At 43.8% G+C, this 25,053-nt stretch overlaps 1 protein-coding gene across 2 annotated transcripts in view; it reads left to right on the top strand.

Annotated features, from left to right (window-relative positions):
* The first annotated feature begins 16,502 nt into the window (after nt 1-16,502).
* GNG12 (G protein subunit gamma 12) overlaps nt 16,503-25,053 on the top strand; it is a 40,360-nt gene continuing 31,809 nt past the window's right edge. Inside the window, exon 1 of one of the 2 annotated variants that reach the window (XM_081915911.1) lies at nt 16,503-16,917. The gene's annotated coding sequence lies outside the window, so the exon portion shown is untranslated. The remainder of the gene's footprint in view (nt 16,918-25,053) is intronic. The other variant, XM_081915910.1, reaches the window with a different exon arrangement.

Below are 25,053 nucleotides of genomic sequence, written 5' to 3'. Positions count from 1 at the left end.
TTACATGGCTTTGTGTGCATTGAGGTATTTTATGCATTGTGACTTGCTGTTATTTTTATTGGTTATAGTTTAGCAGTTATTTTACTATACAGTACAGTGGTACCTCGGTTTTCAAATGTAATCCTTTCTGGCAGACTGTTCGAGTTCTGAAACGTTCGAAAATCGAAACCTCAATAGCTAACAGCTAGGCCTCAGGATCTTGCACTCAGCGGAAGCTGCGGAACATGTTCAACTTCCTAGGTATGTTCAAAAACTGAAGCAATTACAGTACTTATGGGTTTACGGTGTTCAAAAACTGAAACATTCAACTTCTGAGACATTTGAAAACCGAGTTACCACTGTAATTGTTAAGAGTGAATTTCTGTTTAATTATTGTTTGCTGATATTTACCAGTAATTTTATTGTGCACTGTTACATTCTAATGGGTTCTTGAATGTTACTTTGTTTGATATATGGTAAGTGGTTTATCTTGAAGTTATGTTTTTTTATTATGACTTGTTTGGTATTGGACCAGATTGTTGTAAGGTGTGTGGTTGTTTCTTCAGCTCGTAGACCACCTTACGTATAGTAACGTAGAAAGGCGGTATACAGATTAAAAGTGACATGAAATGAAAGTGAAGAGTCAACATCTTTGGCCCCATCCACAACTAATATTCAGTCCATGGGTTGAAAAATGTTCCTTATCCTAGATGATACAGATCTAGACAGACCGTTGGCCAGACCCAGTCAACAGCAGCCTCCTATTGAAATCTCTTTTTGATCTATGCCCCTTTCTGCTAACTAGATGCAGCCCAATTAAATGTTTATTTAACATGTTGCAGGCAGCTACATACCTGGTTTTTCCTAAAATAATTGGAGGCATGGGGGATTCTTGCTTAACCAGTTCTTTACAGGGTCCCTTTACAAGGAAGGCAGTATGCAGAGCAGAGAGGCTAATCTCTTCCTTCCCCTGCTGGGATTGGAATGGAGATTTTAAGGAAAAGTCAATTGGCATTGATGGGGATTTCCCCCACAAAGCCTCCTGGCTGCATGGAGAGCCTTCTCCATTACGGAGCTGCCTGCTGCATATTAAGCGAAAGTCTAGTTTGGCTCTCAGCAGTGAGAGAAAATCAATCTGTGCCTTATCCAGAGGAAGCCTTTGTTAATATTTCACATTTTGCAGGACTGAGCCCTGGAAAGGACATTTGTTGCTAGTGACTCCTAGTGAGCCCTGGTATGAATTAAACTCTCCGGATAAGCCCTAGAAGTCATCTGACGGGCCAGGTGTGAGGGAATCTTTCGCAATAACTCTTGGGGCTGTTATAAGAAAAAACTGCTCCTTTTCCCTTATGGGGTATCCAAGAGCCCGTATAGTGTTCTTAAGTGGATTCCCTATCAGTAGCAGAAAATAACAGAGGCCAATCAGAGAATATTGAGAAGCAAAGCAGCTAATAAGCCTGATCTTTACAGTGGTACCTCTGGTTACGTACTTAATTCGTTCCGGAGGTCCGTTCTTAACCTGAAACTGTTCTTAACCTGAAGCACCACTTTAGCTAATGGGGCCCCCCGCTGCTGCCGCGCCGCCGGAGCACGATATCTGTTCTCATCCTGAAGCAAAGTTCTTAACCTGAGGTACTATTTCTGGGTTAGCGGAGTCTGTAACCTGAAGCGTATGTAACCTGAGGTACCACTGTATTAGACTGTTGCAACAGGGTTCTCACTCACCACACACAGGAGGGAGCCCAGAACAATTGTGTGCAAGTCTTTATAAAGACTTTTGAAGTTGCTCACCCTGTAGCTCAAGACCACCCCCCCAAAACATCATACATACCTCAGAGAGGGAAGCGGTCTACAACAGAAATCCTGTTTTCCAGGTTACCTGATAATGGTCACGGATTGCTTTACCTGGGCAGCCTGGCCATTTTGTGTGTGATGGTTAATACCGTAGTTTAGTTCCTGAATCCAGGTCACGGGCTCACCCTATTCATACACAAACACACCCTTAAGACAGGATTTGTAAGCAAAAGACAGTGGGGGGGGGGGCTTTCCCATTTCCTCACTCCTTGCTGAGAAATGTTTGAGGTCAATTTGGGAGAGTCAAAATGACTTCAGGATTGGTCTCCTGTACTATTTCAGACACATGGTTTATATACTTATGTATGTGTTTGCCTTGCACATTTATGAACATTTAATTTATATTTGAGACCTTAGAATTCTTATAAGAGGGCTGCAGCGAAATGAAAGTATTATTATTGTTCCATAGGACAGACAGGTACACTTTCTCCTTCTTCCACAGCAAAGATTGCTCAGTTTTTACAGAGCTACAATACCCAGTGTTCCCTGGGAAAAGAGTACCCTTAACAAACTATACTTCCCATGACTCTTTGGGGGAAGCCATGTCATTTTGAAGTGGTATGAACCTGCCTTAAATGTATAGTGCAGATGGGGCCCTATAATTGATTTCAGTGGGACACCCAGATGTACATGCTTCATTCTTCTGTAGGAACCAGTGGGATTTAAAAGCACTTTGCTGTGGCTGGATTACATTTAATTTGCTTGCCCACTTAATGTGTTTCTTTGTTCACTTTGGCTAATATACCTCCAGATCTCATTGCCTTCACACAGATTGCAAAAAAACAACAACAAAAATTACACCTGTTGTTTCACAACTTTTAATGTCACATCTAGTTTCTCCCTGAGATTCTCTGGTTAATTTATAGAGACATTGTTTGAGGGACTGTGGGCTAGGATGCAAACAGCACGCTTGGTTTTCCTGGCTGTGACTATGTGTGGGAGTCCTAAGTGGAAAAAAGGAGGAAGGGCCTGCTGTAGGGTGAGGTCTGCAGCATGTAAGTAGATTTGAAAGGAGAGTGATCTGTGAGGATGCTTCATTTATGCGTACAGTGGTACCTCGGGTTACAAACGCTTCAGGTTACATGCACTTCAGGTTACACACTCCGCTAACCCAGAAATAGTGCTTCAGGTTAAGAACTTTGCTTCAGGATAAGAACAGAAATCGGGCTCTGGCAACGCGGCAGCAGCAGGAGGCCCCATTAGCTAAAGTGGTGCTTCAGGTTAAGAACAGTTTCAGGTTAAGAACGGACCTCCGGAACGAATTAAGTACTTAACCTGAGGTACCACTGTAGTAGCAGATAACGAATAATGGAACAAACCCTTGGCCTAAACTCTCTCTGTGTGTTAAATTTGTGTGTGATGGTGTTTTGTGTTAAGAAGTGCATGGTATTATGTTTTGGGTGTGTAATTTGATGGTGTGACACCATCCACTGCTGGAATGTGGCTTCCCAGCTTCACCTTAGGGTTAAAAAGGTTCCCCACCTCTGGCCTATAACAATCATGTGATTTTGTGAACACAGAGGAGGGAGCCCCAAAGAACATAGGGCCCCTACAGATTCCTTTTTATGGGGCATTCATGCTATGGGGTTTTTGCTCTTGGCGGTTTCAGGACAGTCGCACTCGATCCCACTTTGCATACCGCTTGCACCTGCTTCATTTCCAAGCAGGGTCACTTGCTGCTGAAATCTGATAAATGTTTCGGTTTAGTTTCCCCCCTGTTTTTGTTGCGCTATAGCCCCTCCAGACAGCAAGAGTGTGGCAACGAGGGAGAAGCATCACAGAGCAAAGTAAAGCAGAGAAACTCCACCACCTATGCACTATTATTGTGTCGGGAACACATTGCAGAATATGTTCCTGCAAATAAAACACCGGTCTGCAGGGACCCATAGTCTATTCTCAGATCACATTCGAGCTACTTCAATTCCACTTCAATGTTATACTGACTTTCCAGCTGTGCTCACAATCTCACGAAGCCGAATGATCCGCTGATGGGATGCTTTCTCACACAGAGGCAGGCTTGAGTTTGCAGCTAAGCTTATGTTCAACATGGCTCCGGCTGTGTTTGAAAGGTTGTGTTTGTTGCAGTCACACTTCGCATTTTTAGGTGTACACCTACTCTGCAGGATCACACCAAAGGCCCACCCAGTTCAGCCTTCTGCTTTTATCCAGTGTCCAGACTCCTGCCAGATGCCTCTGGAAATGCCTGAAGCAGAGCACGAAAACAAGCACCCCCTCATACTGCCTCTGACGTGTAATGTGTGAAGTGACTCTGATTCACTGCTGTATCACAAGAAGGGGAGACAATGGGGTAACATTGGCAATGAAATTGCCTCAAATATGACACAGTATTTGACAACGGATTTGGAAGTTTATCATAAGAGCAACAAAAAAAGAAGTCTGAATCAATGCTTAACATTGTGTTTTATGACCATTTCTACTAAAATGGGAGTATAGCTTTGAAAACTCATTTATTTGGTACTCTATAGTTTCCAGCTCATGTTTACTGACTAATGCTCTCCCTCCTGCTCCACACACACACACACACACACACACACACACTTGTTAAAACTTTTGAGGGAAAGGAAATGTCAGTGGGTGCTTCCAGATGGGGCTTAATTCTGTAAACGACTTGGATTTCGCCCAGAAAGAGTAAATCTGAGTTAAATGAGGGGAGGGGTATGGTCTGGCACTTTGATGCTGAGATCATGTGGACAGAACACTTTGCTTGCATGAGGAATCTGGAATCACCCACTGTAATATGTTCCTGGCTACAGGCTTTTGAAAAGTGTCAGGAAAACTTCCGTTTAATAATCCAGAATGCTGTGGCCAGATTGGCAAAAGGACTGGGCAGACCCTCTGTCCGCACATCATTAGTATTCCAAAAGGAACAAGCACCCCAAATACATACACGTCTCACACAATGTGGTAGACTTACATTTTGCTAGGGGGCTACATGTACAGCTGAATACAAAATCTATATGAGAATTGGCCTCTGGGCTCTATGAGGAACCTGCAGTTTGGTAGGAAGCAATAAAAGGAATAGGGGATGACATCCCTGCTCACTTTGCTTGCCACCAAAGCCCCTCTCCTCTGAAGCTCCCTCACATTCTCCTTACCCGTTACTGCTTGCCGCAGGCCCCGCCACCTTATTCCTTGTCCAAGCAATCGCTTCCCTAGGCCCCTCCCATCTGCAGCTCAGTCACTCCACTGTGCCACCTTGCTGAGACCGCCCAGCCACTGCAAGTCCTGCTCACTCATGCACCCCACTCACCCACTTCAGCCCCCTGCTGCAAGACCAGCTTGCTCGCCCATCGCCCTGTCACTTGACTGTCTCGGATGCCCCCCTCACCCTGGAGCATGCGCAGACCATCATCAGCCTGACGACAGACTAGTACAAATATAGTATAGAGAGAAAGGAACTGCTTGGGCAGAAAGAGAAAAAAAGCCTTGGTTCAACTGCTTCTAATGCCAAAATCCATTTCCAGAGATAAAACACACATTCTGAGCTTCAGGCTAAGACTAGAAGAGACCCCTTTCTGAACTACTGGAGGACCTGTGCTGCTGTGCATAGACAATATTGAACTAGATGCAGTAAATGTCTGACCTGGTATAAGGCAGCTTCCTATGGTCTAGAGATCTACATAGATCCTTATCTACCTTCTGCCCACCCTTAATTTATGGGATGGGAGGCACAATGCTGGAGTGAAGGGTTCTTGGGGAATCAAATACAGGGCAAATTGCTAATCTTATAGACCTCATTTGCAACACACGGCTATGGAATGTGCAACTACTTAATTAGTAATGTTTAATCACTCCTCTCTCTCTCTAGGGGTCCTTTAGCTCTTTGCTTAATCTTATGACTTAAGAAGCATCCAGACTCAGGAACATTACAAAATATATAGACTGCTATAAAGTAATTACTCATATAAATGCAAATTGGGGAGCATATTTAAAATGCAGCTAACTTGTTTTTAAAAGTAGGGTTTTAAAACTGTATAACCAAGTTGGAGAAATTTCCCACCAGGACCTATTTATTGTTTTTAAGCAATTGCACCCAGCAGTAAATCAATATTTCTGACAGCACAATTTAATGATGAGGCACTGTCTGAGTCATATTTCAGCATCGTGCGCATGCTTTGCTATTATTCACAGGGCTGGCTCCCTTTGATACACTGCAGTTCATAAACATGAATCAGACAGGTTTTCTCCAGAGGACTGGCTCCTTTCTGACGCCTGCCATGCTTCCTCCTTGCGTAAGTGCTTTCTAACAGTAGTGTGATCCCAGCCCTAGAGGCTTGTCATGAATACAGATTCTTCAGCCTCAGAGAGAAAGCAAAGGAAACATTGTGAAAACTGAAGTTTGAGGACTGCAAATCATAACTGTGCTTCATCCCCAAACTCTCAAGAAATGTGGGTTAATGGCTCAAAGGTTGGCCCTAGGAAAATCAGAAGATGATAGGCCCATGGCTTCTTTCTCTGTCTCTCTCTTTTAAAAAAATTATATGTAGTCCTACTGCATTTAAGAAATGATGCAGCAATTTCCCACTACCTGTACCAATTGGTAATTTGATTCACATTGTCTGATGCTATTATATGCTTGCAGCACAATTCTATACGTGTCTGCTCAGAGGTCAATCCCATTGTGTTCAATGGAGATTACTCGCATAGAATCACAGCCCCTGTACATTTTATATTGTCTATGAGTTTGGATGCTTTTGAAGTCATAAGCCTGTCTCTCCCATCCATTCCCAGATTCTGCTTCTCTCACTGATGCAGCAGAATGAACAAAATCTGAAAGCAAGCTTCAATTAGGCAAAAACAGGATGTTTGTTGCTTTCATTTCTTCCCCATAGTAGAACCACGCAGACTCCCTGATGACATTTATCTCCAATTATCCACCATTGTCCTGTTACTAATCTTCATACATTTTCTGTGCTAAGAGCCACTGATGACAACAGCAAGTGAAATGCTATCAAGAAACTGGACAAGGTCATACCACCTCCTTGTCTATTTTCAGATTGCACCTTCAGGCATAACCTTGAATACTTGGCTTGGGACTGTGTAGCTGTCATCTAGTCGTCATCTTCACATAGGAGTGTATTGTGAATTTGCAGGTGAGGTTCTGAGCACAAGGAGTTGGCAGGGAAGAGAAGTGAGAGGGTTTTCAGAACAGGAGGTGGGAAATTTAAGAAGCATGCATGAACATCGTTTCTAAAACTTTCCTAGCTCTAAGAAAGAAAGCAGCGCAGATGAGAAGCAGTCAGGATTCGGTGCCTCAAGAACATGGTAAAATTATCTTGTCTTTCTCATTCCTGTGCAAAACAGGAATAGAGAAATTGTGGTCCTTCTGAGGCCGTTGGACTCAAATTCCAGTCAGCCCCAGTCAGCATGCTCAATAGTCCAGGATGATGGGAGATGTAGTCTAGCAATATCTACCTGGAGTGGTCACAGGTTCTCCTGCTGTATAGGGAATCTATTTACAGCTACTTCCAGAGGATTTTATTGGCTGCCTGCCAGGGGTAGTTATTCAGTGCATCTGATGCCTTTATATATACCTGCAAGCTATATTTGGATGAGAGGAACCTTGCTATAATACAAAGAAATAAACTAGAGGACCATCATGTCACCTTCAGCTGTACATTTTTATGATCAAGCGCTAGGGAGGTGAGAGAGACAACTGGAATAATCAGATCTAGCCATTAAACTTCAGTCATAGGATGAGTCAAACTCTGGGAACAGAGAGTGACAAAGGAAGCTCTATTTTTGGCATTGGAACCTCTGGGAAAGGATTAATATCCACCTGTGAGCTTTTTTCGTAGAAAAACTGTGGGACATTGCTTGTGAAACTGGCACGCATGTGTCACACCCCCTCCCCTCCATGTCTCTGTCTCAGCTGGTGTGTCAATGGTACAACATGACCCATGTCCATCTTTACATAGATTAGTGGCAAAATAAAAAGATAATCCTCCCTCATAATGCAAGGAGGGATTTAGGGGGAGGTGGGCGAGCTTTGAACACCTTCGGGTATGCAAAGGGAACCTCTTGTAGCAAAGCTCTGTTCCCTGAAGTAATCGTCTTCTTCTACCCGTGTTTTAAATGTGGCTGCAAGTTGGATACTGTGCCCCTGGCAGTGGATCCCTGTTACTGCTACATTACCACTAATGTGTATATTTTGCATTTCCCACCCCTGTGCCTGGGGGAAGGGCCCTCAGATTTGATACTCATTTTACTAGCCCCACTCCTATAATGAGGTGCCAAGCTCTTCCTGAGTTCTTAAAATCTGAGATCCTACAGCAAATTGCACAACCTGATTTGAATTCATCATCTTTGGGAGATAAATATTGTTTCTCCTCATATTCACGAAACAGTAGCACGTGAAACTCAAAAACATGTACATCTCAGCTTCTTTATTAACTAGATGTACCATCCCTAGGAAGTAGCTTTTATATTTGTATGACTGAAAGTGCACTTGGCAGAAGATTGCTATTGAAAACTAAGGTGAAGGGCCATCCATAGAATTAGTCTGAACCAATTCACAGCTGAGGCCAGTTCTTCCGTTTTCAAGGTTTATTATGCCAACATGTCCTTTGGCTGAACTCAACCCCCTGTTACATATGAAATAATAAGGGTTCTGCAAAGGTGAGTAATTGCAGCACAAAATGGAGGAGGGCCGAGATGCACTTCTGGGGAGCACCAAATCCCGAGGGAGAGTGACTCACGCTCAAAACTGATTTTCGGCTCTGTCTCCATCATGTGCAAACAAGAGAGGATTAGAGGGGGGCCAGGCAGAATCCTGTAGCAGCCTAAAGGTTCTGCAGCAGCTCAAGAAGAGATATAATTAAAGACACGTTTAATCTATTCATTTACTTACTTAGGGCTAGTTTACATGTTATCATAGCCATGTGGTGGAGGCCGCTTGAAGCAGCGTGTGATTATTGCTCCGAGCGATTGCTGTAATGTGCAGCCTGCTGTGTGGACACTCTCGGCGGCTGGCAGTGCCATGGAAACTCTCCGCGCAATCAGGCAGGCCACTTTGCACGTCACAGCAGCCTTGCAGAACACCTGCCCATGGAGACTGCAGCCGCTCCTCGGAGGGCAAGAGATACAGGCTGGAGTTTGTTAAGTTGTGGGTGAACATATCAGACGGCACAGCGATTCTTCAAACAGCTCTTGTTTATTCACAGGCCAGAACAGAACTGAACTGATGGGTTCAGCCAGCCTGCTTATATAGAGCTCCACTACAACGCAACTGTAACCATTTTCTGTAACTATCCAATCACTGAATGTCACTTTCAATTCCCTATTTGCATATATGGACCTGAGTGAAAACTATCTACAGTATCCCCAGGCTGGCCCAGGGTGAGAACTTCAGTACATAACAGAGTTCATGAAAATGTGCATTATCATGAATCTGACACAGAGCTGCCACTGAGTCTTGCATTTCGTAGCGATTTGGCACCAATGTTTATTCTGCCACCTACACACATACCCATGCACCCCCTTTCTATACTGTACACAGTTTTGGATTGCCTGGAGGCACCACCTTGCAAAAGAGTTTCAGCAGCCTGCCAATGTGTTTTCCTTGGAACTAATTTTTAGACGAAACTGGTGGCCTGTGGCTGCATCTCATGCAGTCCACAGAATCCCTGGTGGCCCTGTCCCTTCCGTCCCAAGCGATTCCAGATAGAGGTGAGCCCTGAAGAACTTGGAAAGGTATCCCAGATAGATCTGAGCTCTCTGAATGCACGCATCTGGCATTACATAAGAGGATGGTCTAACATCCACTTCATTTTGTTCCTCTATTGCAGAGAAGGTTAAGTGATTTAGAACTGCCTGCATTAAAGCACCATGTCCGTTTTAACACAGCAAACCATGAGAAACATTTCACGGGCTTCCTGCAAGAGGTATCTGGCTGCCTTAGAAGGGGAGGGAAAAGCCTGTCACTCATCGGTGGCACAGACACTGTCCAATAGGTCATGAACACACAGCAACCAAGTTACCAGGGCAAGTGCTATCTGCAGGGAGAATCACATACAGTTTAGGCACTGAGAAACTCTGAACAGCCCAGCAGCAGAACCGTTACTTGGGGTGGAGAGTATCTCTGGCCACTGTGTTTTTGCTGGCCTCCAAAAGCCCAAAGCAATTGGTAAAAGAGTTTGCAATCTTTTAAGCTAAACAGAATATTCCGTTGTAGGCTGCATAAGGAAATTCAACTCCCTGCCTGGATAGCTGCCTGGGGCACTAGTGGTCACTAGTTGTAGTTTCTGGCTATGGAGGAGTTGTGTTGCTTTTTGTGTGTGGTAATGCAGGGGTGATATGGTGGGGCTATATCCCTTTCATGGTTATGTGACGTTAACATATGAGAGTGCTGGAGGTGAAATAGTTAAACAGGTTACCCAATCAGAACCCAGGGGGTGGAGTCAGAGGGACTATAAAACCAGCTCTGGGGGAGTTCGTTGGGAGTTGGGTGGTTGGCTGGAGTGGGAGTGAATTGGGATAGAGTCTGTGGGTAGGTTGAGTTAGTGTAGTGAAATAAGCTGAGTCAGGAACAGTTAGGGGCTAGGAAGACAGGTAAATATCTGAGAGGTGGTTTAGTGAGTGAGAGCAGGTAGCGGAAGTTATAGGTCTGGATAGGCACCCCATGATTGTAATTGACCGATACCATTTATGAAACCACACGCTTGTTAAACTGCAATAAATAAACAGAAGTTTATGTTCCAATTTAACCCTGACTGGACTCAGTATTGTACCGAGTAGGGCCTGGGTGGTGGCAGCGAGAAATAAAGTGGTGGCACAGGGATCAATAGACGGTGAAACGTCCGGGGACCCTGTGTGATCGCCACAGGTAAATTCATTGGCTCCGTGTGTAAGAATGACCTGGGTGTGGTCACAAGCAGTCCCTGATTGGTTGTCACTGATGGTGTTTCAAGGTCACTGTGGGGGATGTGTGTCTGTGAGCATTGCACGTTTTTGTACTTTCTGGCTGTTTCCCCCCTCCTTTCCTGGGCTGAACATGACATGGCAGTCTTTCTGCCGGCAGGAATCTGGTCTAACGCGAATATACCGTAGGATTGCTCTTCCCAAGGAAGGCATCTTCTGAGAGGGAACTCTAGACTTGGATTGTCTTGTTGACACAATAATGCCAATAATCTATATTTCCCATAGTCTCCACTATCCAAAGATAGACTACCCGATCTATTCAGAGGTTATCTTTTTGCCTCAGTAGATTAGCAATCAGTAACACCAACTATATCTGCCTTTTCATTGTTGGATCTAAGAGGTTTGCAAGCATGAAACTGTAAAAAATATTTTTAAAAAAATACATTTTAAGAATTCCATTAAACTTTTCAAATGTTTTTCACGTTTATTTATTTGAAAACTAATAATACAGTGGTACCTCGGGTTACATACACTTCAGGTTACAGACTCCGCTAACCCAGAAATAGTGCTTCAGGTTAAGAACCTTGCTTCAGGATGAGAACAGAAATCATGCTCCGGTGGCACAGCAGCAGCGGGAGGCCCCATTAGCTAAAGTGGTGCTTCAGGTTAAGAACAGTTTCAGGTTAAGTATGGACCTCCGGAACGAATTAAGTACTTAACCCAAGGTACCACTGTAGTCAAAAGGAAAGGGGAAAAGAACATCATATAAACAGGAGATCACAATCTATCCTGCCGGTGAAGTAAGGCTACAAAAAAATAGTTCCAGGATTTCATGCAGCCTTTGCATGAGATGTTTAATTGCACATGCACACGTACAAAAATATCCAATCAATTTATTTATTTTAATGTCACAGATAAGCTTATTTGTATTCAAGACATGTACAGTGTTTAGATCCCATTGCATCAAGCAGGATTTCGTTGTCTCGGCTTGTGGGTTCGGGCTGACATCCAAGTGCTGCATGTGATTCTGTGTGCACACAGAGGCTTTTCAGTCTCTTCCTTTAAGCAACGGTTTCTATTTCCCAAATGCCACACCCAAGGTAGCAGATTATCTAGGGAAGTATTCTATGGGGCACTGAGGGGCTGCCACTGGAAGGAGGAAAAATGGCACTCCCAAACCCCCCAACGGGATCTGTCTGGATCCTAAGTATAGTCATAGTATTGGGGAAATAACCAATGACTATCTAACAGTGGATATCCATTTAAAGAGTTTAGGGAAAGTATTTTATCTCTAAAACAAATAATCCACACTAATGTTTAAGAAGAACATGCATTCCACTTCCATTTCACAGTCAGTATCCAGTTATCTTTGTAAAAAAGCTGTCATGAAACTTTTTGGGGATGACAAAAGTAAAATGCAGAATTTGTAGTGCTTTCATCTTTGCTATAAGAATAAAAACAACGGTCTATGTACTTTTTCTGAAGAACGTTCTCTAAATTACCATTCTGTTTGAGTGACATCTAGCAGATGTTTCAAAAGTATTTATGGAGTTCTGATAATCTTCAACTAATTCTATTATTACGAAACATGTAAAACAAAATTCTAAGTCTTACAGCATGGCCAACTGTGAATTCCAGTTTTTTTCCCTATTTTTTATTTAAAGTGTCTGGTCCTCATGATTGCTGAGAACAGATGGAATATATGAAGGCAATGCTTGGTTAAAAACTCACTAACCTAAAGAAGCATTTGGAATGGACAGTGGTAAGGAAATGGGAGACCATGTTCCCCCCCACATTTCTCATTCCTTCAGGCTGCAAGCCTATATCCACTTACCTGGAAGCAAGACCTATGGGACAAAATGGGAATTACTTCTGACACATATAGGCAACCCTATACATTTGACCTGTAGAGCATTGCACCTTTAGCTCCTAAATATTGTCCCTGATATCTGCTGTCCTTGCACATGCATTAATTGCCTTCTATGACTCATACTTTAAAAAAAAACCCATTCTGCAAAAACATTTCCCCCGTCAGAATAATTTATGCAAATAATATACTTATCTGCAATCTTCGTAATTTTGGGTAGTCTATTTTGAGTGCAACATTCGGATTCACTTGCAGGGTGGCACAGGAGTGGTTGACTTGCTATATACGGTATGTGTAGTTCAGGATCATTTTATATCGGTGGTACCCAGGGCTAGCCTGAGATAACCACAAAATTGTGCCCCCCACTCACCCACCATGGAGGAAAGGGTCTACATCAGAAACCAGGAGGAAGCGAAGATCTACACTGGGAATTAGGGGGGGGGGATAAAGATTGACTTTGAGGTCTGCTACCCCTGTGGGCCCTGTGGCCAGATGTGTTCACCTCACCAGGCCTCATATGTGGGCTGACCCTGATGCCACCCAACTCCCAACTCTGGATGACCTTTTCCAGCTGTTTCCTGTAGATGCTAAATAGCATGGGAGAAGCATGAAACTGTGAGAGACCCTGAAGGTCAATGGGCCAAACCACAGAGCCCAGCACCACCTTCCAAGAAAGCCCTACATGGTTAAGGCTCATCTGCCCACACATTAATAAAAGGTTAGTGCCTACATTCTTGCCTTTTTCAGGATAGTCCACTAGTGGGCCTAATGGTAACTATTCAAACAGGATAGTGCCATCTTCTGGCCAAATGTGATTATTTGCAGAAAGTACCACCTAGGAATAAATGTAAGAGCGAGCCTTTGGGTTGCATTCAACTTGCACTCACGGTACACCTATTGAAATTAACGACCTTAACGACCGTGACTAACTTAGGTCCATTCATTTCAGTGGGACTACTCTGAGTAAAAGTTAGTTGACTGCAACCCTTTGAGAATATTTAAATTATAGCAGTTTAAACACATCAAAAAGTTTATTTTTTAAAAAATATATATAAATGTATTAAAGATTTTATTGGTTTACAAAAGTATGTGCATTGTCTGAAGGATCTAAAATTTAATGCTTTGATTTAAATGCCTTTATGTGTAGATTAACTGCTTAAAGCAACACCTGGCAAATAGATATCATGGATGCAACAGAACAATGGAAGAATTTTGGGTTGAGATGGATCTCCAGTAGTACCATCTATAATTAACTGAGAATATTTGCACCAATTTGAACAATCCCTTGCAGATGTTTAAATTAAGCACTTTAAAAAGCCACACTAACAAGGCTACCCTTCAAAATATATATATTATGAAGGTGAACATTGACATTATTTCTCAGTTAGATTAGATTAGATGTACCTTCCACTAGCATAGTTGTTCTGTACAAATGTTACCATCTTAGGATTCATCATATACTCTTTTGTCTTTGCTGGCCTGTTGCTTGAAATGTCAGATTTGGCCATGGTGACACATGCCTGAATGACATCCCAGTTGGACTAACATAAAGCACTTTTCTTGGCTGCCTTTGAAAAGTGTTCAGAAGCTTCAGCTGGTCCGGACGGCTGACTGGGGCTGGTTACAGGGAGCACGTTCCTCCAGTTAAAACTACACTGCCTACAACAGGTCTATTTCCTGACACAATTCAAAGCACTGGTTATGACATATAAAGCCCTATATGGCTTGGGGCCAGGTAACCCAAGCAATTTATCTCCCTTTCCGAACCTTGCCCAGGTGCTAAAGATCCTTGGGTGAGCACCTTTCTTCCATCCCATCACCGCCAGAGGCCCAGTTGGTGATGTAACGAGAGGGCTTTTTCTATGGCTGCTCCCACATGGTGGAACTGCCTCCAAGAGAGGTTAGATTGGCTCCCTTTTTGTCCTCTTTCCACAGCTTCCTATATTGCAATAGGTGCAGACAATCTTTATTGAGCTGCTCTCAGGGCAATCAGTACTTTAATGCTGCTTCGAAATGTATTCTCTTGCATTTTAACTATTGTTTTGAACTAGCTTGTTTTTATTACTCTGCATTTTATACCAATGCTTTTAAAACCTCGTAAGTCACCTTGAATTCCAACCTGGGAGAAAGGTGGGATATAAATAGATTAAATAAATAATATCAATTGAGAAAAGCATTTCACCTTTCCTCTTTAGTATGTCAGCATGACTGGGTGGAAATAAATGGAGACAAACATGAGACATGTTCTGAGGAACTGTTCCATTATTATCATCTTCAACCATTTGACTCACATTTAAGAGAGAGGTTTTTCACTATCTTGAATCTACATGACCCTGAACTCTTAGTATACTACTCAGCTATAGTTCACAACTAGTAAGTCTTCTGAGGAGAACATAGGCTATAAAATACCTGCTTGTTTGTTTTTAAGGCAAACTCATTGCAAATCATTTTCAATAATATAATATATTCAGCAGCAGATTATGTTTTCTGCTTTGTTCTTGAAGATGTTCAAATACATAATTAAGACTTCAACGTGATCTAGCCTAATGAATATGTCTCGGTTCAGTTATGTTAAGATTTTGAAGCTTCATGGCATGTCCTTTCCTCTGTGTTGATTATAATTTTTGATTCTTCACTGTGTTTAGTTCATACTTCCACATGAAGTCATTTTTATTTCTTATATACAGTTGTGGAATTGGGCTGACAGGGAAATGGGGGAGGCTCTTTTTGGACTAAATGAGACACTATAAATTTAACAAGTACATGTAATAAAAATAAATACAGCAGTTTGTTCAAGGTCATTGAGTTATGGCCGGGCATGGATTTGAACATATGTCAATAGCCAGAACTACAGAACCATGTTAAGCCAGTTGGGCTTTTTTCAAGCATATCACAACAATATTAAAAGAAGCCCAATTTCCTGGTAAGTCTTCCTTCCAACTATTAGCTATGATGGGTAAATGGAACAATCAAATGCAGTGGGGTGTTTGGTGGAATGAATAGATAGGGAAGGTTGTTGCCCTCATGCTTTGCATGTGGGGTTCCTGGGAGCATCTGGTTAGATAGCCTAAAGAGATATTAGGACTTTTCTGGTGTATGTCTAAGAACTGGATACAGTCAACATACAGGCCTACCAGGAGTGGGCAGACTTCAGGCGGGTGGGATCTACTGTGTGTGTCTGTGTTTATAGAACCCTGAAGTCCACCAACAGGTGCAAAACGTTATTATTTTATTTTTATAATTGTTAATTTATTAATTGCCTTATACACAATTGTCTCAAGGCAATTTTACGCATGTGAAATTCAGCACACGCTCAGCCCAATAATTTCTTTTCAATACCAGAATGGAGCTCACACAGCTCCTTACACAAACATCGCCTCCTAGTTTTACCCCAAATTTGAGAATGAACGCAGGAGAGGCCTGTGTTTCGCCTTGAAAGGAGAAGCCTGCTTGAGAGAAGGTATCATATCACATCTTCAAATATCTATCACATGGAAGATGGAAGCATGCTTGGTTTCTTCTGCTCCTGAGTGTAGGACCCAAACCAACTGGCTTCAAGTTACAAGAAAGGAGATTCCAACTAACTTTTTGACAGTGGGATGGGCTCCCTCAGACTCGAAGGGTTTTAAAGCAGAGGTTGGATGGCAGCCCCTGTTTAGGGGAGTATTTAATGATGTTTTATTGTGTTTTCAACATTTTGTTGGGAGCCGGCCAGAGAGGCTTTGGCAACCCAGTCTGATGGGCAGCATACAAATGATAAAAGTGTTGATGTTGTCATCTGTCATGGATGCTTTAGTTGAGATTCCCGCGCTGCAGAGGGTTGGACTAGATGACCCTTCCAAGTCTACAATTCTTAGGGAGGGAAAACGACCAGCAGCCACTTCCCGCCCGCCCTTGGCGGTGGCCACGGGCTCCATCCTGTTCCTGCCTTAAAACGAAACTCTGCAGAGGTGCTTTAGGGCCGCGGGGTAACTCAGGGCTCCCGCCGCTCCCCAACCCCGCCGCGGACCCTGCCCGGGAGAGAGGCTTCCTGCTGCCTCCGAGGAGCCGAGCAAGGGAGGAAGGAAGGAGAGGGCGCTTCTTCCCGCCCCCGGATCCGCTCCCCGCTGGCAGAGGCGCTGCTGGGCGGACGAGAGCAGCGCGCAGTCCTGGCCCAGGAAGGAGCCTCGTCCCTTCCCCGCCCGGGGCCAGGCGGAGCCAGCAGCGGAGGCAGCAGCAGCAGGAGGAGGAGCAGCGGGTGAGAGGTCGGCCAGCTCCGGTCGCCCATAGAGACGGCGGAGTCCCGAGTTGCGAGGGCGGCGGCGGCCGGAGAAGGGGCTGAGGCGGCGAGGCGCACGGTAAGGAGGGCGGGCGCGGCGCGGAGTCGCCGCCGCCGGAGGGAGCGGGAGCGAGGGAGGAGGGCCTCCCCGGGCCACAGGCAGCGCTGCTCTTTCCTGCTTCTTTCTCCGCCCGGGCGCTGTCCCCGCCTCCCGCCATTGCAGCCGCCGGGCCGAGGACTGCCCCCTCCGCGGCCGCCCGCTGCCTTTCCTCGGCCGCTCGAGGCGCGCAGAGCCGTCGTCGTGGGGAGCGGGAGAGCCTTCGGCTTGCTGCCCCCGCCGCCTCTTCCTGGCCGCGGTGCGGGGCGCTGAGCGAGGCGTGGCTGGGGCGCGCGGGCGGGCGCCTCCCGGGCTCGCTAGGCCACTGTTTCCACGCCACCAGCGCCGGGTTGTGGAGAGAGGGTGGGTCGGCTCCTTTTTCTCGAAACGAGGTGTGCTAGGGAGTCCGCACCCGGAGGGTGGCTCTTGTCCCGTGTTAGAGAACATGGAGGGTGATTCTGTGTATGTGTGAACGTCGGAAGAGTTTTCGGGCTGAAGGTCCGTCTTGTTTCCAAAGTGGCTTGTTTCCAAAATGGCTAGCCAGATGTTTCTGGGAAGCCCCCAAGCAAGGACCAGAGTGCTAATCTAGTAACTTGCCTATAGATTCTGGTTGATTCTAGGGTGGTGCACAACAACACCACCACCACCACAATATTGATAAAGAATTGCATCAACATACCTATCATAACAGTAAAACTTTTTTCAGGACCTAAACCTGGAGCTTCCATTTAGCTATTATGCCTATGGTGCATTTCTAGAATCCCCATTTAAAACCATCTTGAGTTATCGGCTGTTGCCACATCTTGTTGGCTCTGATGGGAAGAAGCAGGACTATTGTGAGGTTGCTACCTGAGGTCCCTTGGGTTGCTGGATGGGTCTGTCTTCCAGAATTGCACAGAGGCCAAAGTAGATACAATGGACAGGTATAGACTAGTCCAGCCTTCTCCAGCCTGGTGCCCTCCAGATGTTTTGGTCTACAACTCCCATCTCCTGGAATAGAGTACCTGCAAAGCATTGTTGAGTTCTCACATCATGTGCATTATCTGCTTTCATTGCTGAGTTTCAGTTACCAATGAGACCTCACAGTAGGGTCAGAAACAGTATCAGTGCCTCAGACAGCAGGCAAGCACTGCATACAAGGCTGCTATCCTATTATGCTGCAGATTGGCTTTTGCTTGATGATGGATATTCGGCACTGATATATATTTATTGGCTAGAAGATAATGTGGCTGGCTGTAATGTTTAATAAAATGGTGGTTACCTACATAACCATACTGCATCGCTGGTGCTCCTTGCCAACCATTATGGCTTAATGATGCTAATTATTCCCTTTTAGTTCTGTGGCTTCCTTAGTACAGTGTGACAGCTCCTGGTTTCCAATGTGTCCAAAAGACGATGAATGGTGCTGGCCTGCAACACTCCCAGCTCATTTTTGCTGATGGTTGGTGCTGAGCTACACTGTGGAGAAAGGGTCACTAAAGCAGGGGGCCCTCCAAGATGTTGAACTCCAGTTCCCATCAGCCCCAGTCGGCATGGGCAGTGGTCAAAGATGATGGTAGCTATCACCCAATGACATCTGGAAGGCCAGCGGATCCCCATCAAAGACGCGTAGTCAGTATTTACCTAGTGGCGTTTGAACTCTGCATTTCCGTAAGAAACATGCCATTCTTCTGTTGGGAGTTTCAGAAGGGTAGAATTTGTAAATGAAAGCAAGAAATTAATGCACAGTTGTGCAGAAGTGGCTCACCCTGTGGGGCAGAGCTGCTGGGCTTTCCAGCATGTGGGTCGCTGTTGCTTACCAAGAGGGGCTGGGGGAGGGGAGGACAAGGTGGCAAAGAGTTTGGTGTGCCATGCCTGCCTCCCTCCCAGTAAGCAACAGCATCCAGCTTGCAGGGAAGCTAGTGCAGCAATTCTGCCCCACCCAGTGAGCCACCTCTGCTTCCGTGGAAATAAAACACAAGGAAAACAAAGCAAGCTATGGGGTCTGTGGTGAGGTTTTCCGTATTCTCCTGATCCTTGAAGCTGCTTGTGTTTAGTTTCTACCAAACTCCCATGCTTTTATGAAGGAGAACCTGATAAAACTGCTCCCATAAGTCATCTTGATGCTGTTGCAAGCAAAAGGAAAAGAGTGGTAGTTGTTCTAGCCTGAACTTAGTGTAACTCTTGACTGTGAGCTGCTAGAACAATAAGAAGCATCATATAGCTGGTGTCTGCTGGATATTAAGTGCACTCTTCTCTCGAAGGAAACAGCATGAAAGGGAAGCATCCACAAAATGTTGGCTTGGCTTACTACCCAGCCGTACTCCATAGCTGCCACTGACTCTCTCCATCCCCTTAGCCTTCTGCATCTGCTAGAGAGCTTGGGAAAGGAAGGGGGCATCTCATATCACACTGGGAGTGGGCTTTAATCTTTCATGCACAGTATGCTTCTGTTCAGTGCAATTTAAAAGAAACACCCCTTCCTGACTGTAGTGTGTGTGTGTGTTGTCGCGGGGGAGGTGGGAGTGTCTCTTAACTCTCCCCACAAGCACTGCACAGTGCGAAGGCCCCCTTCTTCCCTCTCAAGGTGAGAGGCAGGAGAGGGTTTCTCAGGTTACACTGAGTAGGGGCCCTTTACCCAGCAAGCTGCAGCGCAGGTGGATTTATGGACGCCTACTGATCGGAAAGCCTAGTCACAAGAAAAATCTCACAGAGAGAACATCAGGGAGTTTATTTAACAAGTTCTGTCATGTTTAATGATAGTCTTGCTTGCTATGGAGGTGAAACATAAAGCTTACTGGATAGTGAAACCTTGCAGAGTGGGATTAAACTTTGTTTCTTCTTACACTTTAGCTGCTTCAGACCCAACATTTTTAATGCCAGAATCTTCCATTTTGTACACATTTGCTTCGTAATCTTCAACTCATTTTTACCTCTTTCCGCCTGAAAACATCCCTCTTTCTCTCAGGCTGGGGGAACCCTTTTCAGCCTAAGGGTCACATTTCCTCATCGGCACCGGGACTCACCTGCTTGCTGTTGGCAGGATCAGAGACAAAGAAAAGTGAGCAGAGCAATAGGTGTGACTCTTACAGTAACCTGTATTTTTAGCTACACCCCCCTAAGGTTTTTGCATAAACACTCCACATGCATTGTTTTTGTTCGTTATTTTGTTATGTATATTTTATACTGTAAACCGCCCTGTAAACCTGAGATGACGGGCGGTATAGAATTTTAATAAATATTAATAATAATATTTTTTCGATCCTACAGTCAAGGAAGAGGCAGAGTCACAGTTCAAGGACACATTTCAGTTGGCAGAAGCACTTGAGGAGAGTGCAGAACAGGGATGTTAAGAAGCAGGGTCCTGGGATAGGGGGCATGGACTGGGAATAGTTTTGAAAGCCAAGTAGAGAAGCTGCAATGTGGTTCTCCCCACTCAGGCCTGAGGTTCCCAATTGCTACTTAAAGCTGCAGCTTTTATATTTTTATTAACTGTTGTTAAAGCTACAGAAACGGAAAGATTTATGCAAGTACCAAATGAAGTTTGCCTCAGTTTTGGATAGCAAACTTTGTGCCCTTAAACATGGTGAGATTCCAAATAAATTCATGTCTCCTCTAGATAATAATGTTAAAATCATAACAAATGATTCACAAAATAGAGAGCAAGTTCTCCAGAACTCTTTATCAGGCTAGTTCTTAAGCAAAGCAGAAGGGGAGGGGCATGAAATGAAACAAAACAGTACAAAAACGTAGGGAGATGTTGTAGCCGTGAAGTCTGTGTCTCTTCCAAGATGGAGATTGCAGAATAAATTGCTGTCTGCTAGGTGCTGCAAATATCGGGTTACGTCTAGGGTTCTGTGATAAAGAAGCAATGGGCGATCCCCGTTTCTGAAAACATAAATCCTGTCAGTTATCCAGAACTATATTGTGTCTTAAGCAACACGCGCAAGTTCTTGTTTAGGAACAGAGTTAAATATGTTCCAAATAGAGGACGATCCAAAGCACAGTGGCAGTGCACATGTTTTTTATTTTCCATCAAGGCTATCAAGGCAGCTGACAAGATAACTCAGTAAAAGAATAGAGCTGAAACTAAAGAAGACCACAGCGCGGGGGGGGGGGGGGAATCAGGAGTGGTTATAATACAACATTTGTCCCAATATCCCACCCAAAACAGCTTTTTACTTTTCTAAAGTTTAGTTACAGTATATTATCAAGCAGTCATTGTATTTGAAAACAAACTGCAAAATATATAATAACTAAATCTTTGAATAGAGCAAATTAAACAAACCAAAGGAGTATGGTCTATTGGGAAATTGTACTTAAAGCCGTAAAATAGGCACATATTACAAATTCAATAATAATAAATAACCAAATCAGTTGCCCTACCATGTCAAGGGAAATTCATCACAATACTAAGCTTACATTTGTTCATAAGCAGGCTGAGTCTCAGATGAGTCAGAGCAAAGCCTCTGATGTTAATCTGAGATCCGGGGTAAACTCTTAAGGTAGGTGTCCTAAAGATACGTCAGCTCAATGCAGAAAATCAGCACCCAGAGACATTTTTCTGAATGTTTCACTATTTTACAGATTTATAAACCACTTCAAATCTAGAACCCATGTACAATAAAATAAATGAGATTTGAAAATTATACAGTCCCTAAAAACAATAACACAGTTTCTACAATTATGCAGTTAATATTTCAATAAATGTCTGGGCTTCAGTTCCGGGAAATTACAGGTATCAAAGTTGTTATATGCTGTCCACGATGAGCCCCAGTTTATACTGTGACCACTGTGTTTTGAATCCATTGTACTTCATGAAAATTCTGCAAATGGCAGCACCCACATAAAAGTGTGTTATTGTACCCTAATCTGGATGATACTAAGACACGAATGGCGGTGGCCAGGTCTGTTTTATTCAGGAAAAGTTATGGCTGTTGTGCCCATCTGGGCAGGGCATTCCAGCCCCTACCCCACCCCGCAATTCTGGCCTGTGGGGTGTTTGGAATGAGTAGAGGTGCCCCTCCTTTACTCAGCACACCCAGGGACAGTGTCAGATTCAGGAGCAACCACAAACTACGTACCTGGTTTTAAAGAGAGTGTGCCATTCCTAGGCTCTGGTTTAAAGCAAAGCTGTACTCTGAGCAAATCTGTTGAAATAATGGACTAAAATTAGTCGTGACTAATTTAAGTCTGTTTATTTCAGTGGGATTATTCTGAGTGTAACTTGGGGAGCTGCTGCTCACTGGGGTACATAAACCCAGGCTAGGTGGGCTAATGATCAGATTCCGCATAATCGGCGTAAATCTCTGGAAGGCTTTTTTTTTTAATAGGAACTTGTGATTCACAGTAGGAACATGAATAATAATAGTTCCTGTGGGTTGAGTGAGTGGAGAACAGAAGGGGAGAATTTCTTAAATTGGAGATTATTCTGTTGAAAATTACCATTGTTACATGATGACTTTCGTAAAGCAATGGTTGAATTGTTATCAGTGTTCTTGTTTGGATAAAAATAGCTTCTTAGGTTTGTGAAAATATTTACAAAATAGTTTAGTTATGGGTGGCAAACCAGTGTTGCTCATTATCAGCACTGCTCTTTAATACTTCTGCAACCACATTCTTTACAGCATTAGGGACCTATTCTTCGTGTCTGTGAGGTAATTGCCTAGTTGTTTTTGTACACGATTCAAACATCTTCGCTCATGTCAGCACTGGGAGAAAGCAATTTTTGTCTTATCTAATGTGTCTGATGCGGTAATTAGGGCTATGTTGGCTGTTTCATTACAGTCCAATCCTGTGCATGTTTACTCAGAAGTAAGTCCCAGTGAGGCTTACTTCCGGGAAAGTGTTTAGACTTGCCGTCTGAAAACTTAGTCCTCATGCTAAGTTTTGCTCTATTATGATAACTAATTATACACTCAATTTATTTCCCAAGCCTATTATTGCTTGCCTGTTCTAGACAAACTCTTGCTTACACATAAACTGGTATGCAGTTCAGTATCTGTGGCCATGGGACACAATAGTACTTAATAGTATGAAGGACAGGGCTATTGAACAATTTTCAGTGCTCATCCTACTTTAAGCTTACTACAATTTGTTTCCATGTTGGGAGGCTGGGAGTGGTGGTGGAGCATCCATGGAAATACACGCCGCACAAAAGCAGCTGTCTTCAGCTTAACATGGGGCTTCTGTGTACTAAAGTTTGTCCTGTGTTCTTGAAAATTGTGGAATCAGACAGTTATTCATTTATGTTGCCCCCATTGCTTGAGAACATCAGTAGCATTTTTGTCTGACTTCCAGACAGCAAAAAATAATTACAGCTCAATAAAATGTATTATAGTGAAGGGAAGCATTTGAAGATAGCCCACCACCCAATAATTTTAATTTTATTTGTCACATGGGTATTCTTCAGTTCCTCCAAAGGTAACATACTTGGGATCATGCTGTTTATATTTGCCCAACAACCCTGTGAAGTACAATTGGGGAGAGGCAATAACTGGATCAGGCTGTTCATTGCATTTTGTGGTTAAACATAGATTTGAATCTTGGTTTTCATCTTAAATCCAGCACTCCTTAAATGCCACATCACAAATCTTCACGCCATGCTGTACTTAGGTTTCGAGATAAAGAGGCGCATCTCCAAGCTGAAAAATCTGTAACTAAGACTAATAAAACTGCCATATATTGTGCTAGCAATACAGTGCTTGTTTTGGGATTTCAACTTTGGGTGCCACCATTACTGAGGAACATGCTCTTCTGCTTTTATGTTCCCATCTTCTAAAGGTCTCATTATGCTTCACCTGTAGAATTTCATTATGTCTCTGGGACATGAAACTATGCAAGAGCCTCTCTCCTCTGGAAAAGCCTTGTAGATGTTGATCTGAACACGATACAGCTGCCTTGATGTGATGCTTACATGAGGATTATGTACCGGGAAGTCTTGTCCCCAGTGTTTAAATTTCAGCTGGGGTTCTGTACAACAGAAATAGAACACGCAATATTTTTTTATTTGTGCCTGCTTTAATCAGATTCCTTTTTGGCAGTTTAGGAGTACTACAATTTGTTTGCCACATCTTACTTTCACTTTTAGCCATATAAAAGCAAGTCGTTTCAGTTGCTCTTTTTTCCTCGTTCCTGTTCTTGTTGTGTTAGCGATTTAGGCACTGGTAAAAGTTTATGCTTCCAGTGTAGGTCTGGAAGAAGCAAGAATCGTTTTGATCTTGTGTTAGCAGTCAGAAAATAAACAAGTGGCTGATATGTTGGCTAAACATTGTATTCCAAGGCTCAAAAGACAGGTAGAGTCAGTTCATGTGCTTAACTGTTCTCCCATTTCATGATGCACCCTTGCTAAACCAGAGTTGCAGCAAAAAAAGACCATGCATAATCTTGCATTCCTAATTGGTAGTAATCTGTGAATGTTTTTGTATCCAAACAGATACATATTGTGCCTATAACTTCCTTTTCCTTTGATCCCATTCCACCTCACCTGGAGGAATAATAGGATGCATTGTATGTAGGCAAATAAACTAAATGAGCCACTGACATACTTGGATGTAGAAATATCCAAGCTCAGAGCCATGCGTAGTCATTAAGGTTCCTTTGTGTTCTTGGTCAAGTTACTTAAAGTTCAGATCTGCAGAAAAATAGTTGTAAGCTGGGGAAAGAAAGGCTTGAATGTATACAACAAAGTTCATGTATCAGGGTGCAGATCAGTCTAAACCCATTATCCCTAATAAGGTAAAAGGTAAAGGACCCCTGGACGGTTAAGTCCAGTCAAAGGCGACTAAGGAGTACGGTGCTCATCTCAGTTTTCAGGCCGAGGGAGCCGTTGTTTGCCCACAGTCAGCTTTCTGGGTCATGTGGCCAGCATGACTAAACTGCTACTGGTGCGCGGAGGACCATGATGAGTGCCAGAGCACACGGAAACACCGTTTACCTTCCCGCCGCAGTGGTACCTATTTTTCTTTTTCTTTTACCTTTTTACCTTACCTATTTATCTACTTGCACTGGTATGCTTTCAAACTGCTATGTTGGCAGAACCTGTGACAGAGCAATGAGAGTTCACCCTGTTTTGCAGATTCGAACTGCCAACCTTTGCAATCAGCAAGGCCAGGGGGCTCAGTGGTTTAGACCACAGTG

The sequence above is a fragment of the Podarcis melisellensis genome (assembly GCF_964234715.1).
Source record: "Podarcis melisellensis genome assembly, chromosome: 6".
In the NCBI taxonomy this organism is placed as follows: Eukaryota; Metazoa; Chordata; class Lepidosauria; order Squamata; family Lacertidae; genus Podarcis; species Podarcis melisellensis.
This window is presented reverse-complemented; position numbering and strand designations above follow the sequence as displayed.